A 16,848-nucleotide genomic window follows, 5' to 3' on the forward strand; every position below is an offset into this window, starting at 1 on the left:
AAGGTCAAGAGATAAGAGGTTAATTGGGGTGGGCCAAAGTGAGGGTAAGAGAGATAGGTAATATTACAAATGGTTGATTTGACGAAATAAAAATGTAAGGTCTTTGCCGAAGTGAGGATAAAAAAGTGGAGATTGATGGACCAAATTAAGGGTAAAAGAGATTGATAATGTTGAAGATGATTGATTTGCCTTGGATTTATAAGCTCGTAGAAGTTTCTCATCTTCTTCTACATCTGAATCAAACAACTCAGAGAGAGAGATTAGCTAGTTACAGTTTATGTATGTATGTATGGCAATGACGAGAATGTTAGAAAACATATGATTGCGGGATCCAGTAATCTCGCAAGATGAACTTTTCTACGGTTCGTATTCCCTGAGCTAGTTATTTTCATCTTAATTTCTCGATCTATCTATTGAATTTGCTTATACGAAGGTCCTATGGAAGAAGCGCACAATTATGCGTTATCGCCCAAGTTTGCTTTCGAATATAGAATTAGAGAGTTTTGTTAAAATGGAGTCGAATTATTTGATTTTATCTCCTGACTAACGGTCTATTTTAGATCTAAAACTCTCTCTTACAAATTGATTAAGATTTATAAACCCTAGAATGATTGAGATTTATTATTTTCGAAGGTCCCAGCAGGGAGGAATCTCCTTTAGCGAGACCTCTCTAACACTAATCTATTACCTTCGTAGAGTTATTATTAGCCGAACCGAAAGACGCACCAAATCATTTTCATTATTGGCGTGTTTAGAAATCTTCTTTAATATTAATGTTGAGAAGAGAAGGTGACACTTGAAGTGAAAATCAAAGCAGTCTCTACATCTATATTTTGTTTTCGATGAGAAATCTATGTTATTACAATGTAGAATGGAAATCTTAATTATGTCTACAAAAGATGTATTCTGAATAGATAGAAGAAACATTAAAAATAAAAGTGAAGCAATGAAACAAGGAAAAGTAAGTAAATCAATGCACTCCTCAGAGGAATAGAGTAAGGTTTGGAGAGTTGAAAAAGAGAATTTCTGTTCATCATAAGTAACATGTATGTAGACACTGATATGATCGGGACTGTAGCTGATGATTTGATTTAAATCCCATTTTGTGTTGATTGTATGACATTGTTAGAGGATAGCATGCAGATTAAAGATCCTTAATCAAGTGTTTGTTTATACAAATATTCATATTATTGTCCAAAGCATGTGCGAGAAGTCCGTTGTTGTTGTTGAGATAAGTAGCATCCCAATATTCATATGACATAGATGATTGGGACCCGATATGTTTTAGATGATTCGTTTATGTATGGACAAAAAAACAATGTTGAATTACATTTAGCTTGGTATTTGCCACCCCAATCAGTTTGAAGTATTTTATTATTGAACTGATTTTGGTTTTGAAATTCCTAATTTCCCTTTTGGAGTTGTCTCAAAATTCTTTTCATCTTTCTCGTTCTATTGAATTTGCTTATACGAAGGTCCTATGGAAGAAGCGCACAATTATGCGTTATTGCCCAAGTTTGCTTTCGAATATAGAATAGAGTTTTGTTGCAATGGATGTGAAATTTTCGACTTTATCTCCTGACTAACGGTCTATTTAGATCTAAAACTCTTACAAATTTTCCTTTTGATGAAATCATAAACCCTAAATTGAGATTTGTTTCGAAGGTCCCAGCAGGGAGGAAGCTCCATTAGTGAGACCTCTCTAACACTAATTTATACCTTCGTAGAGTTATTATTTGTCGAACTGAAAGACACTCCAAATCATTTTCACTATTGGTGTGTTTAGAAATCTCGTCTACATCTTATCAAATTTATCATCGGAGGAGAGGATTAATACCTTAATTGAGCTCAAATATGCTCTTTAAAATCAATGTTGAGAAGAGAAGGTGACACTTGAAGACAAAGTCATAGTAGAAAAAAAAATACTCTCTGCAGCTGTGTCAAGTTGTGAAACCAATGTTATGGCAATGTGGAACGGGGCATAACTAGATTACCTTTTATCACTATTTCTGAAAGCACTCTTTGGCTAACACAGGAAGAAATAGTATAAATAAGAGTAAGTGAAGCTGTCAAAATATCTAAGTTTATAGCTAATAATTTTAGTTATATGGGCATTTACGTGTTGTGTTTATAATAGTATTAGTAATGTTGCATGAGCAGTTATGTAACTGTTTGTATAGTTATGCAAATTATGTAACTGTTTAGGTTTGGGTAAGATAAATTCACAAATCTCTTTATTAATGAACATGGAAAAACTGAAGGTTGACATGTACAATTATTCTTTCCTTTAAATTCTTGGTTGTTAATCAATTGAAATATCTTCCATACTGAAGGTTGACATGTACAATTATTCCTTCCTTTGAATTCTTGGTTGTTAATCAATTGAAATATCTCTTTTTCTCTTCTTATTGGTTATTAATCAATCTACCTATCTCTTTCTTCCTTGAAATCTTGTTGTTAATCAATTGACACATCTCCTATTCTTCTTGAAAAACCTTATTTTTGTTGCCATAAATCTATAAAATCATATAAATCATGTAACTATTTATTGACTAGCCAAAGTGATTTGAGAAAAGGTGGAGGACAAAGTTTATAAACCAGAAAAACTTGTTAGGCATGGAAAAAGCTCGAAAGGCATAATTCTTCAAAATTGAAGCTTATTTTATAGAACAAGATTTTGAAAAGTGCTCATCTAAACTATTTTTGTTTGTTAAAATAATTATATAAGGAAAAATATTTAATTGTTAGTTTGTATGTTGATGATTTGATTTTAATAGGGAAGTAGTGAGCAGATGATTGATGTCTTAAAAAAACTATGATGTAAAATTTTGAGGGGTTGATGAATTTTTATAGAAGTTAAGGTAAAACAAGATAACAATAGAATTTTCATAAGTGAGATGTTGGAAAGATTTAGAATAGTTTGTTGTAATCCTGTCCAAAATTCAATTGTTCTAAATAAGGATGAAAGTGGAGTGGAAATTAAATTCATCCAACAAATTAAAAACAAATGGTTTGAATTACCTTAGAATCACTATAGATGACTTGATGTTTGTAGATGAAATAACAAGTAGGTACATGGAGTCTCTGAATCTTTTAAAAAGGATACTGAAGTATATAAGTGAGGCTATTGGATTGAGTGTACTATATTAAAAAGAAAAATAAAGAGAATTTGTTGGGTATATCAACAGTGACTACATAGCTGATGTTTATCGTATAATCATATCCAAATATATTTTTTTTTATGATGGAGGAGGAGCTCTAACATGGTCATCTAGAAAACAACTCATTGTTATATTTTCTTCTGCTAAGGTTGAATTGGTGGCATCAACTTAGGTAGTGTGTTAAGTAAGATGAGAAGAATTCTACAAAACTCTATAAGTCACCTCTAAATGAATTACTATTTTTTATGATAATATTTTTATTATAAAATTATTTTAAAATGTTATTGGTGTGTTATTGTTTCTACTCTTCATTTAAGGTTTATATTAAAGGGGCAAGCTAATTGATACTTGTTATCACTTAATTAGAGATTCATCCAATAATCCAATAAGTTTGATAAACTTTGTTCATTGCATGATTGAAGAATAGTTAACTGATTTTATGATAAAAAAAAATTAAAAATTAAAAGGGACATGTAATATAGTTTAAGGGAGGAATTTGTTAAAATTTGTTTGAATAAAATTTTACTATGTACACGTTTTAGCACATGTCTTTTTTAATAGTTGGTTTTAAATAGCAGGTTAGTGTTGACAATTTTTTAAAAAATGGACTAGTGTTTGACACAATTTATTTATATTGTTCCAAAAACTTTTTTGAATAAATTTTTAATGACTAAATTTTCAACATATATATAAATTTAGATTTAATAAAATTTTAGTTAAAGAAATAATTGATTTGAAATTAAAATAGTTATACATATACATTCTTCAAGTGATAAGAAAAAAATAGTATTTTTTTTATAGAGATTCTTCGCAATCCAAAACACAATAATTGTTCTTATTAATATATATATATATATATATATATATTTATTTATTTATTTATTTATTACAGTACACAAACTCTTCACAGTATTTATCTTTCATAAATCATTTTATTCATAAATTATTGGATTTCTCTCTTCTATAATTATAACTAATTTCTTTATTTATTTTCTTAATTATATTCTCTTTATTATCTATTATCTTAATTAAATTTATTAATAAAATAATCTCTCTCTCTCTCTCTCTCTCTCTCTCTCTCTCTCTCTCTCTCTCTCTCTCTCTCTCTCTCTCTCTCTCTCTCTCTCTCTCTCTCTCTCTCTCTCTCTCTCTCTCTCTCTCTCTCTCTCTCTCTCTCTCTCTCTCTCTCTCTCTCTCTCTCTCTCTCTCTCTCTCTCTCTCTCTCTCTCTCTCTCTCTCTCTCTCTCTCTCTCTCTCTCTCTCTCTCTCTCTCTCTCTCTCTCTCTCTATATATATATATATATATATATATATATATATATATATATTCCTAATTAAAAAATATCTCTTTAATTTATTTCTATTTCTTAAATTATCAAATTTCTATCTTCTATTTTATATTTTATAATTTATTTTTCTAATTATATTCTCTCTTATCATTAATTTTATATAAATAATTTTTATCTTTTATAAAAAAAATTATTACTCATTTATATATTTATATATATAATATTACATATTTATTTATTTATATATATAATAAAAATAATTATATCTATTCACCTAATTAAGAACAATATCTTTCTTAATTTATTTTATCAATATATAATATTACACAACTATTTTTATTTATATATAATATTTTTACTAACTAAAAAAACAAATGTTAAATAAAACTTTCTCTTTATTAGTTTATATTTATATATATATTTTTTTATTATTTAATTATATATATATATGAATTAATCAATTTTAAAAATAAAAATTTAATTTAAATATATTAAAATAATAATAAAAAAATTATATATAATTCTAACAAAATTTTATAAATGCAAAAAAGTGAATAATAATAACTCCTAATTTTTTCTCTAATCAATAATTTAATATTAATATATTTTATCTTTTATCAAAAAAAAAATTTGTTTACAAATTTATATATATATATATATATATATATATATATATATATATATATATATATATATATATATATATATATATATATATATATATATATATATATATATATATATATATATATAATATTTCATATATAATCAAAATAATTATATCAATTTACCTAATAAAAAAATATGTACTAATTTATTTTCTCAGTTATATAATAATTATATAATATTACATATTTCTTTATATTTTATATATAATATTTTTACTATATTTTGACTAACTAAAAAAAATGTAAAATAAAATTTTCTATTCATTAGTTTATATTTATATATTTTTCTTGATATTTATTTATATAGAATTAATCAATTTTAAAAATAAAAATTTAATTTAAATATATAAATTTATTAGCTATTTTAAAATTACAAATATATATATATATTAATTAATTTTAAAAGTAAAATAAAATTTAAATATATTAAAATAATAAGTATTTATTAAATATTTTAAAAATAAAAATATCATATATTATAGACAATTACATCTTACACCTTATTTATAATTATTTCAATAAAATCAACTATTATAATAAGCTAAACAAATTAAAATAAATTCAAAATGAATTATATCTTTTGAATTAATTTATTTTATTTTGTAGATAAATAATTGAACGCGAAATCAAACAAGCCTGAACAGCATGCCGCCACTTAGACTCCAAACCAAACAAAGTAAATGATGAAAAAAAAAACGATAAAAGAGAGATTTGAGAAAGTTAGATAAAAAGAAACGAAGAAAAAGGACAAAAGAGAAGGGAGAACATGAGAGAAGGGAGATTGGACAAAAACATAGATTTTATATGAAATCATAATAGTTTAATATGAAAAAATAATAGTTATATATTATTATTATTTATATATTTAATTAAGTATTTATATTTAGTCAATTTAAAAAAAATATATATTTTAATATAAAATTAATTAAAAAATAATAATAAGTAAATAACACTAAAAAAAAATGGTACTTACAAGATTATTTATATTAATTAATTAATTTAAATAAATAATAACTTTATTTTTTATTTTTTTATTTTTAAATACAAATTTGTTTTTTAATAGTAAAATCGTAAAATCAAAAGTATTTATAAACTCGTAAAATCGTAAAATCATATTATCGTAAATTTAAAATCGTAAGAGTTTATCTATTAGAGTTCACTTAAACTCAGACTCGTTAACCTAATATGAAATCGTAAAAATTTTAAGAGTAAACTTGAGATTTTAACAACCTTGGTAGGAAGAGACACCAAAAGGGGTAATGATAAAAGACAGATAGGGAGAGACACCAAAAGGGAGAATCTCTCACGAGAATAGAAAAGAAAAAGAGCTAAGAGAAAGGAGGGAATTCTTGGGCTCAGTTCTCGGATACCAAAATGATCCCCATTCGAATGGAGGCTGACTCAAGTTCGTCTCAGAACCTTTAAGAAAATTTGTTTAAGTTCCCAATCCGCCTTTGTAATGAAACAGATTTCTAGAAAGTCGATAATAAAAGGAAACAACATTTTGTTTGTTTGATTGCTTATCGTTTGCTCTTGTATTTCATTTCTATTTTGTATGTGATGTATGAATAACGTAGACTAGTTGAGAAGGTTCATGTTGAACTGAGAATGTAAGAACTAGTTTCAAATATTTTTGAGAACTTGGTAGTGCTGTCTTTGTCCTTGGTAAAATTTATTGTGTTGTTTCAAGTAGGCAAAATGCATTATGAGTGATGCCTGTGAATACTTTATGGGTTTAGGAGGTGGTTGAAATCCTTTTGTACAAATTTTACATTTAAGATTCTTATTTGGGATTGACTATAATATTTAGACTATGTAGGATGTTGTATTTGTTTTCATGTTACGAACTGAGATTGAACTGGTAACCATCCGAGCTAAAAAGAGAAAAAGAAAAGGGATCTCAAACGTTCCGGCTTCACCTAATGGGGGTGTTGACGATGTTTTTTATTACCCGACCGAGGATTCGTTTACCAACAATGTGATAAAAGAAAGGGAAACAAAAGTGATATATTATATAGGTCTTCTTCGGTTATACGGGGATTTGAAAAAACCAAGAGAGAAAAAAATTGAATGATGGGTGATGATTTTGAGGAAGTAATAATTATTTTTTGTAAAATGACTTAAAGGATATTAATAAATATAAATAAAATAAAAAAATAATAATAATTTAAAATAAAGAGTATTTTAGTATTTTGATTAATGAAATGAGTGATTTGATTAGTTAAAAGTAATTGATTAAAAAATTAATTTTGTGTGAGTTTTTAAAATAACCCAAGGAGAACAAAGCATATATATATATATATATATATATATATATATATATATATATTATTATAATATTATATAAAATATATAATATCCATAGTCATAGATATAGAATAATAGTAATTTACATCCAAAATATAATAATAAAATAATTATTTTAAATTACTTTTTAAATAAATAATATCAAAATAATTAGTTTCATATTAAAAACTTATTTAAAGTAATTAATTAGGATTAATTAATTTGTTAATTAATCATATTAATTAAGAGTTAAGGATAAAAATAGAAAATAAAATTATTTAGAATAAATGTTATACTCAATGTCTCAAAATAATTTTAGAAAAATTAAAGAACAAAAATAAATAATTAGAGTGAATTTTGTACGCAATTCACCTAAAAAAATATTTATTTAAATCTTAAAAATCTTAAAATAAAATAATTGATAAAATATTTGTCATATTTATTTTAATATTTTGTATATTTGAAAATATCAAAATTAAAGTCAAAATGTGAAAAAAAATTCAAACAAACTCTTAAGGTTTTAAAATAAAAATAAATTCACAATTAGGTGTAGCCGAAAATGTACGACTTTATTACAGTAAGAGACACGTCCATTGGATGGACGCTAAGACTCATCCAACGCTCCAAGTGCTTCCACACAGCCGGTTGTAGCCTGAGTAGAAACACGTTCAGTTCGCAGCGGATCAAGAAACAGAATGCTAAACGCCAAAACGGAACGCCAAAACACGCCTAAAACGACATCGTTTTGGCCTCCGATCATCTTCCTCAACGCGACACCGCGAAGATAAGGATGAACATCTGTGTTGATTTTGGATTTTTGGAACTTTCTCATTGGTCCACCAAATCAACTCATTCAACCGTAGGCTTTGTCACTGCCTACTCCGGCGAGTTGACTAAATAACAACTAAAATACATTAAATATATTTTGGCTGATTCAAGCCACTATGCTCCCCCAATTGACTTAGGAGTAGTATAAATACCCTCATAAGGTCATTTCGAAGACAACCAACCAACATAGCCCTCTTGAATCAAAGAAATTCAAAATTCTCCATTAAAGCTTAAAGTTTTTAGATTTTTCAAAATTTATGTTTAAGGCTTGGAAGCTCAGATCTGTGCATCCAGAAAGCTTCCATAAGAATCAATGTGTGTTCTTTAATCCTTGGTAAGGTTCCAATCATCCTCAAGTCCATATTCAAAGTTTGAATTTGAAGTTTTCATATTTCAAATTTTAGAAGCTTGTATGCTTCTTGTTTATGTGATTTTATGATTGAATATTGATTTTAGGATCATTTAGAAACTATATAGATATGATAGAATCGATGAATCAGTCTAATAAAAAAAACACAAATTGAAATAAAAAAAAAAACGGGTTTGCTGTTCTTGGGTTAATTCGATCGAATCACAACCCCAAAAGCTTCCCAACATGATTGTAATGATGTTGGACAACCATTTGGATCATGTTTGATCAATCCCAATCATGTTTGATCCATCCCGATCATGTTTGATCAAAATCAATTTTTCAAAATAAATTGAAAAATATGATTTTTTGAATTGGTCAAAACGAACAATTAGTGTTCTTGTTTTGGTACCAATCAAGTATATGTGTTATAAGAAAACTATTGGATAACTCATTTCACTTCAAAACAACCTTAAAATCAAAAACCCAATTTTTGATCAAAAACTGTTTTGAACAAATTGATCATTATCTAGGTTGATCCATACATTGAGATGATGATCAACATGTTCCTAAGAGCTTTGTGAAGCTAGCCAAACTCTTGTATCAAAGAATATGACCTAAAAAATTTTAAAAATGAATTCTTCTGTTCTTGAGGACCGAGACTTGTGAGCCTAGAACCGAGACCAAGGACCGATAAAAATAAACCAAGACTGAGACTTAGGACCGATGTTCTTAAGTTATGATCGAGACATATGATCGATGTTCTTGAGAAAGGACCGAGAAATTCGATCGAGGATTCTCATCTAGGAATGAGAGGTCCAACCTAGGACTGATAAAATTCGAACCTAGGACCGAGAGGACTGACCCGCGACCGAAAAATTCAAACTTGGGATCGAGAATTCCAGACCTGGGACCGAGACTCTCGAGACCAAGGACCGATGAACTTTACATAGAGCTAGCCACATATCGAGAGATTTATACACCTCGATTGACAAACCTAACCCAATCTAGTTTAGGACTGATAGGGTTTTACACGACCGATAAGATTAATTAAGGACTGAGAGTCCTTAGCATCTTGACTGAGAGACTTCGGTACTCAGACCGAGAGCTCCCGAGCCCAGACCGAGGGTCTCCGGACCCCGATCAATAAAGTTGGACCCAAGCCTTAGGACTCCGGTCCTAAAGTATGTTTGGTTCCACTTTTAAAAATTCAATATTATTTTTGTAATTTTGGGATTACAAATCATTTTCTAAAATTCCCCAAAAGTTAGAAAATGCATTTTAAATATTTTCGGAATTTTCCCACAAAATATTTCAACAAAGGCTTGTTTGCTAAGTTTTAGATCAGTGAATAAATCAAAACGAAAGAAGAGACATTTATGGCTCGACGTGTTTATTTCTAAACCCTAATACTTTTAAAAATGACTAATACTCATCACTTATTTCTACTCTACTTATCATTCGCAACACATAACAAGATTTAAATATTGATGTTTCAATATTTTAAATAACGCTAAACCTAGAAGCATGACTAGGCCAAGAAAAATAATTGGTTAAAACTAAAAACGTGATACAACTCATTTTCAAAGGCCAACTTTATAAGTAGAGACCGTCTTCGGACGGGTACGAAGGATGAAGCGCGAAAATCTTTTCCGAGTATCACCAAACTTTAAACCAAAAAATGAAACTCTGGTATAAAATACATTTGTACACGTATACCATTTTATTGATTTTTCTAAAATTAATTGGCGACTTTTTTTAAATATATATATTTTTTAAACTAATTATGTTTAATTAATTTAAATCGAAATTCAAATCAAAACGTCATTTGATTATAACAAATCCCTAGATTATGAAATTTAAATAAAAATTAATTATTTTTATATAATTAATTTTAAAAACGGCAGATACTATCAAAATCTTTTAAGATAATATTTTATTTTAAAAAGATGTCTAACATGCAAACCAAAGTTAAAACTATCGAAACTTGAGCCAACTCGGGTCCCCGTATTACCACGTGTCAACCAAACACGTGCTAAGCTACGGGGAATGAAGGGATCTTCCTGGGGTTATAATTATCGTGGATATATTATATATAAATACTTATATGTATAATATAAAATGCAATAAAATTATTTTCTAATAAAATAACTATAAATATTTAACTTGAAATATTGTTTGAATTATATCTCCTTTTAAAACTAACTTGTTTTTATTTCTTTTGCAGGTATCATTCTTCGAGTTTCGTAATTCGTTTACATGTACTAGCATTTGTATTCTTTAGATTTAGAACTCATGACATAGACACAAGCTATAGTAATAGAATGATACAAAACTAGACACATGTTTATGTTCGAATTACCTTTAGACGTATGCCCTATGATTGAATGAATAAATAAAGTGTAAAATAATATTATTTTAAATGGCCAAACATTTAAAGTAAAGACTATAATGTAACATGCATGTTAGACATAGCGCGAGAGCCCTTTGTTATCTATAATTAATCACCAAACTAAGAACATAATCTTTAAAACGTGTTTGAACACATAAAATATTTTTCTTTACTAATTTTTTGAGAAGTAATTAGGCAGCGAATCTATAAAAGTCAAAACTAGTTTAAATCGGCGTTTTTAATGCACTCTAGTTAAGCCTACTATTTTGATTCATTGTCTTACTCGACACTCAAGATGAAAGTTAGTTATGAGGCGCAGTTATCGAGTAACAAAAACGCTTATTGTGAAGTGTCGATTTTTGGCGTTATATATATATATATAGTTAATAATATAAAAAGTTGAATATTTTGATGGATTATAATTTCATTAAATATTAAATGAATTGAATTGAATATTTTTATATTAATTTATTTTTTAATAAATATTTATTAGATATTTTAAATATATATATATTATTTTATCACATATATATATTATATAAGTTTTTTTTTTAGAAAAAGATATATCATTATTAAATAGAAAGACCTGAAAAAGGTAAGGATTACAAGAGTTCAGGATTAAGGTAAAACAAACTTTTGTCAAAATTGAATGAACCAATAAGATGAAAATAGAATGAGAACAAAAGTGAAAAACACAAACAACTAAGCTTAGAGCGCCTTAAAATCAGAAGAGAGGTTGAGTTTCTCATATACAATTCTCCATCTTTGACAAATCAACCAATTTTTTTCATAAGTGGGAATTCGCCTCCGATTCGAATGAGTGAGTTTCCATCAAAGATAATTTCATTTCAAATAAACTCTACGTCATTTCAAACTCTTGAAAATGTTATTGTGTTCCTCTCCATCCAAATATGATAAAATGTTTACAAAGAAATCATATATAATAATATACCTTTACAATATTATAATTAATTAATTTTAAAAATAAAAAATTAATTTAAATATATTAAAATCAACATAATAGTACAAAATATATATATATATATATATATATATATATATAAAATCCACTCTAATATTGTAATAATTAATAAAATATTAAAATAATCAATATTTATTAAATATATATGTGAGTGAGATTTTTTTTGTGCATTTTTAATTGTTAAGAATTTTTATTCATTTTCTCCTATATTATGTTATTAAATAATTGAATTAATTATTGAAAGAAATACAATTTTTTATATTAATTTTTTTATTTTGATAATAAATATAAATAAATAAAATTACTGATTTAAAATTTATTTAAAACAAAATATTAAAAAATAAACATTAATAGTAAAATAATAATATATATATATATATATATATATATATATATATATATATATATATATATATATATAACCATTCAAGAATTAATAAAATTTAAAAATATTTTTTTTTATTTAAATATATTAAAATAATAGTGTTTATTAGATATTTTAAATATATATATATATATATTTTAATAATATATAAAAATAAAAATAAATGAAGGTAGGTATACATACACGAAATTATAAATATAAATCAACAATATTAAGTTGTCGTTTGATATACGTAATAAAGACGAAAGTTCAAATCACAATATGAACTATTGTTAAACTCTTATAAATATATGAATAAAATTGTTAGTTTATCAAATTGAGGAGATGGTTGGATGCAAAAAATGCTCGTGAGATAGATGTGTTTGACTAAAGTGAAATTAAGGTCAAGAGATAAGAGGTTGATTGGGGGTGGGCTAAATTGAGGGTAGGAGAGATTGGTAATATTATAGATGGTTGATTTGACCGAAATAAAAATGTAAGGTCTTAGCCAAAGTGAGAATAAGAAACTGGAGATTGGTGATTGATGGACCAAACTAAGGGTAAAAGAGATTGATAATGTTGGAGATGGTTGATTTGACCTAAGTGAAAGTGTAAGGTCTTAACCGAAATGAGGGTAAAGGGAATTTGTATAGCCAAAGTGAGGATAAGAAAATGAGGATTGATGGGGGCTAAAGTGGGGGTAAAAGAAATTTTTAATGTTGGAGATGGTTGATTTGACCAAAGTGAGGGTAAAAAGAAATTGGTAAAAGTGAGGATAAGAAAGTGAGGATTGGTGGGGGCAAAGTGGGGGTAAAATGAAATGGTAATGTTAGAGATGATTGATTTGACCAAAGTGAAATTGTAAGAGGATTGGTGAGGCCAAAGTGAGGGTAAGAGAAATTGGTAAAACCAAAGTGAGTATAAAAAAGTGGGGATTGATGGGGCCAAATTGATGATAAAAGAATTTGGTAATGTTGGAGATGGTTGATTTGACTGAAGTGAAAGTAGAAGATCATGATGGGAGGTCGATTTGACCGAAGTGAAAGTAGAGATGGTTGATTTGACCGAAGTGAAAGTAGAGATAGTTGATTTGATCGAAGTGAAAGTGTAAGAGGATTAGTGGGGCCAAAGTAAGTGTAAAAGAATTTGGTAAAGCCAAAGTGAGAATAAGAAAGTGAAGATTTGCGGGGGCAAAGTGAGGATAAAAGAAATTGGTAATGTTGGAGATGGTTGATTTGATCAAGTGAAAATATAATATCACGAGATGAGAGGTCGATTGAAGATTGGTGGATAAATATAAAATGAGATGGTTGGTTAACCGAAGTGAGAATAAGAATATTAAGTTGTATATTTTCCAATTTGAATACGTACTAAGTCTGAATATTGGTATTAATGTATGCTACGACTAAGTTAAGTCGATAATCATTACTACACAGTGAACTTCTCATTTCAATGTCGTATCCCCTCATACCATAGTTTGATAATATCTAGGTTGCTTAGTTCGCAAATCTCATATTTTACCGTCGCACTAAACCCATTAAAATTAAAATTAAGTTTGTTTAAAAAAAATACTATTTTTGTTTTATATTTCACTATTTTTCTATTTTCCATCACCTTTTCACTCCAACTATATTAAAACTCCAACTATATTAAAGATAAAAATAATGATTAATTAGTGAATGGTTATTAATAAATATTTTAGTTTGACATTTTTAAAATTAGGCATCCTTACAATAATAATAACATAAACAATATTTATATAAAAACCATTATAAAAAACCACATCCAACCAATACAAATAAAATGCTACATTTTTTTGAAAAAAATGTTACATTTTAGTATTTTTGAATTAAAAAATTCCCACTTTAATTAATGGTTGATTTACATGAATCTTAATTAAGGCTTTTACACAATTCATTCAAGTAAATAAGATAATAAAACCGAATTTTAAGTCATAATATCTAAATTTTAATTATAATATTTAATTTGTGAAATATAATAAAGTGAGGATTTGCGGGGACAAAGTGAAGGTAAAAGAAATTGGTAATTTTGGAGATGGTTGATTTGATCAAGTGAAAATATAATATCTCGAGATATGAGGTCGATTGAAGATTGGTGGATAAATATGAAATAAGATGGTTGGTTAACCGAAGTGAGGATTAGAATATCAGGTTGTATATTTTCCAATTTGAATACGTACTAAGTCCGAATATTGGTATTAATGTATGCTACGACTAAGAAGTCGATAATCATTACTACATAGTGAAATTCACACTTCAATGTCGTATTCCCTCATACCATAGTTTGATAATATCTTGGTTGCTTAGTCCGCAAATCTCATATTTTACTGTCGCACTAAACCCATTAAAATTAAAATTAAGTTTGTTTAGAAAAAATACTATTTTTTTTTTATATTTCACTAGTTTTCTATTTCCCATCACGTTTTCACTCCAACTATATTATAGATAAAAATAATGATTAATTAGAGGATGATTATTAATAAATATTTCAGTTTGACATTTTTAAAATTAGGCATCCTTACAATAATAATAACATAAACAATATTCATATACAAACCATTATAAAAAAAACACATCCAACAAATACAAATAAAATGCTACATTTTAGTATTTTGGATTAACAAATTCCCACTTTAATTAATGGTTGATTTACATGAATCTTAATTAAGGCTTTTACACAATTTATTCAAGTAAATAAGATAATAAAACCAAATTTTAAGTCATAATATCTAAATTTTAATTATAATATTTAATTTGTAAAATATAAGAAAATGAGGATTTGCGGGGACAAAGTGAAGATAAAAGAAATTGGTAATGTTGGAGATGATTGGTTTGATCAAGTGAAAATATAATATTACGAGATGAGAGGTCGATTGAAGATTGGTGGATAAATATGAAATGAGATGGTTGGTTAACCAAAGTGAGGATAAGAATATCATGTTGTATATTTTCCAATTTGAATACGTACAAAGTCCAAATATTGGTATTAATGTATGCTACGACTAAGTTAAGTCAATAATCATTACTACACAGTGAACTTCACATTTCAATGTCATATCCCCTGCTACCATAGTTTGATAATATCTTGGTTGCTTAGTTCGCAAATCTCATATTTTACCGTCGCATTAAACCATTAAAATTAAAATTAAGTTTGTTTAGAAAAAAATAATATTTTTTTTATATTTCACTAGTTTTTTTATTTTCCATCACCTTTTCACTCTAATTATATTAAAAATAAATATAATGATTAATTAGAGAATGATTATTAATAAATGTTTTAGTTTGACATTTTTAAAATTAGGCATCCTTACAATAATAATAACATAAACAATATTTATATACAAACCATTATAAAAAAAATAATACATACAATACAATTAAAATGCTACATTTTAGTATTTTTGGATAAAAAAGTTACCATTTTAATTAATGTTTGATTTACATGATTCTTAATTAAGGTTTTTACACTATTCATTCAAGTAAATAAGATAATAAAATCAAATTTTAAGTCATGATATCTAAATTTTAATTATAATATTTAATTTGTGAAATATAAGAAAGTGTGGATTTCCGGGGGCAAAGTGAAGGTAAAAGAAATTGGTAATGTTGGAGATAGTTAATTTGATCAGGTGAAAATATAATTTCACGAGATGAGAGGTCGATTGAAGATTGGTGGATAAATATGAAATGAGATGGTTGATTAACCGAAATGAGGATAAGAATAACAGGTTGTATATTTTCCAATTTGAATACGTACAAAGTCCGAATATTGGTATTAATGTATGCTACGACTAAGTTAAGTAGATAATCATTACTCCACAGTGAACTTCGCATTTCAATGTCGTGTCCCCTCATACCATAGTTTGATAATATCTTGGTTGCTTAGTCCGCAAATCTCATATTTTACCGTCGCACTAAACCCATTAAAATTAAAATTAAATTTGCTTAGAAAAAAATAATTTTTTTTTTATATTTCACTAGTTTTTTATTTTCCATCACTTTTTCACTCCAACTATATTAAAAATAAAAATAATAATTAATTATTTCTATCTTTAATATACTAGAGAATGATTATTAATAAATATTTTAGTTTGACATTTTAAAATTAGGCATCCTTACAATAATAATAACATAAACAATATTTATATACTAATCGTTATAAAAAAACACATCCAACCAATACAAATAAAATGCTATATTTTAGTATTTTTGGATTAAAAAATTCCCATTTAATTAATAGTTGATTTATGTGAATCTTAATTAAAGCCCTTACCCAATTCATTCAAGTAAAAAAGACAATAAAACTAAATTTTCAATCAAGTCATAACATCTAAATTTTAATTATAATATTTAATTTATGAAATATAAGAAAGATGAGTGATATGATGAAAAAATTTGAGAATGAGAATAAGAGTGAGAATGACTTAATTTGTTAGAAAAATGAAAAGATGATAAAAAGAAATAGAGATAATATTTTATATTTTAAATTAATCCGATCCAACTGCGTAT

General features: G+C 26.6%; 2 non-coding genes across 2 annotated transcripts; both read left to right on the plus strand.

The window, feature by feature from the left end:
• Positions 1-625: 625 nt before the first annotated feature.
• Positions 626-773, plus strand: LOC124923247. Its single transcript, XR_007098247.1, has one exon. It is a non-coding gene; the product is annotated as a small nucleolar RNA snoR145 (small nucleolar RNA).
• Positions 774-1,657: 884 nt separating this feature from the next.
• LOC124923241 lies at positions 1,658-1,805 on the plus strand. The gene has a single exon (XR_007098241.1). It is a non-coding gene; the product is annotated as a small nucleolar RNA snoR145 (small nucleolar RNA).
• Positions 1,806-16,848: the final 15,043 nt, after the last annotated feature.

This window comes from Impatiens glandulifera, chromosome 1 (assembly GCF_907164915.1).
Source record: "Impatiens glandulifera chromosome 1, dImpGla2.1, whole genome shotgun sequence".
Taxonomy (NCBI): domain Eukaryota; kingdom Viridiplantae; phylum Streptophyta; class Magnoliopsida; order Ericales; family Balsaminaceae; genus Impatiens; species Impatiens glandulifera.